General features: G+C 39.2%; 1 protein-coding gene across 1 annotated transcript in view; it reads right to left on the bottom strand.

Annotated features, from left to right (window-relative positions):
- Positions 1–897: 897 nt before the first annotated feature.
- Positions 898–1,499, bottom strand: part of si:dkeyp-14d3.1 (transmembrane protein 132C) — a 77,623-nt gene continuing 77,021 nt past the window's right edge. The window contains exon 9 of the mRNA XM_062454070.1: positions 898–1,499. This exon is cut by the window's right edge and continues 1,311 nt beyond it. The gene's annotated coding sequence lies outside the window, so the exon portion shown is untranslated.

Raw genomic sequence — 1,499 nt, 5'->3', positions numbered from 1 at the left:
GGTGTTTTCATTCAGCATAAAGCAGCAGATCAATAGGTGAGCATCAGGAATAGCCAGGGAAGTCATGTAGACAAGCTACTTCAACTAAACAAATAAGGGAATGGACACTGCAGCCAGCAGCGCAGGTTTCTGGGGAGCGCCGGCCTCCTTGATGTGCTAGCGAGCCAGTGTGTTGTGTTTGCTGTTCCTCTCCGAGGGGGACTTCTTCCTCTGTCAGTACACCCCCACTGCTGGTGGGTTTTACAGCATGTTCCAAGAACATGGCTGCTGTCTGCTTCACATGAAGGACCGTGACAAGAGTTGAATCCAAAGTTAATCAAGAGCCAATTATCACATACTTTTTTTAGCTGAGCTTATCATTATATCAGGAGTGCAGCCTGTTTTAGTTTGACATTAAAATGTAATTTAATTGACTTAACGAGAATGATTTGTGGAGGAAAAAATTGTTTTTCTCTCCCAACTAAAAGGCCTTGACTATCCTGGTGTGTTAATCAGGATTGGTGCTAATTTTCCATCTCAGAATTGCGTGAGAAAATGCCATCACTTTGTCCACAGAAAGCAGTCCTATAAGCTCTGAGACACAGGTTAATTAGTCTATAATTGCAATTTTTTTGCATGATTTTACTGTAATTTAATTTGAAGGGTTGTGGAGGAAATGTCACACTGGCAAGTAGTCTAATCATTATTCAATGTAATGTCCCTTTCATGCAGTAGGCGTTGTAATATTCCTCTAATAGGACTTGTAGAATAGATGGCGACAGCTTGTCCTTTATCTAAACACTGCAGCTCTGCTATCAAGCCTAATGGATCGCCCTAATACACAGTCGACTTCATTGTGACTGAAAGGTTTGTTTGGTTGTGACAAAAACAGACGAATATTCGTCTTGAATATTGAATATTCTTTAAATGATAGGTACTGTATGAAAATACAATATACAGAGCAACAATACAATGCCTTTGAGGATCAGTATATACAGAACATAGAAGATATCTGCTTCTTCGGATGAGGACGATGAGGATCAAACCTAAAAGTTGTGCCTTTTGTTTCAAACCACATGCAGAACTTTCTGAGGCCTTATTCTGGTCTGTCCCTGGAAACGAGTGCATCAAAACCCGGAACACTGTGAGAAATCAATATTCGAAACGTTATAAAACTTCCAAAAATCCATCTAAATGTATGTGTAAATATACACCTTGAACATCTACTGTATCTATTCATTTTGCATTCTGAAATAGAAGTGTCATCAACTGCATAAAACGTCAAGCTTAATGCAGGGCTATTCTGGGAGCATGTTTGATTCTTCCAACTACAAAAAGAACCATGATGATTGGACGATGAAAACGGAGGTCAAATTCAAGGTAACAAAACAACAACCAGACGTCATCATCCATAGACATATTTTTCAAGTTAAAGACTTGTCATTAATCCTATTATGGTATCATGACTATTTTCGTCCTTGATTTTCCAACATCCCTTTGGCAGTTCTATGTGGTTCACA

Source organism: Osmerus eperlanus, chromosome 28 (genome assembly GCF_963692335.1).
Source record: "Osmerus eperlanus chromosome 28, fOsmEpe2.1, whole genome shotgun sequence".
NCBI classification, from domain to species: Eukaryota; Metazoa; Chordata; class Actinopteri; order Osmeriformes; family Osmeridae; genus Osmerus; species Osmerus eperlanus.
The sequence above is the reverse complement of the archived record's forward strand: the minus strand, read 5'-3'. Positions and strand labels throughout refer to the sequence as shown.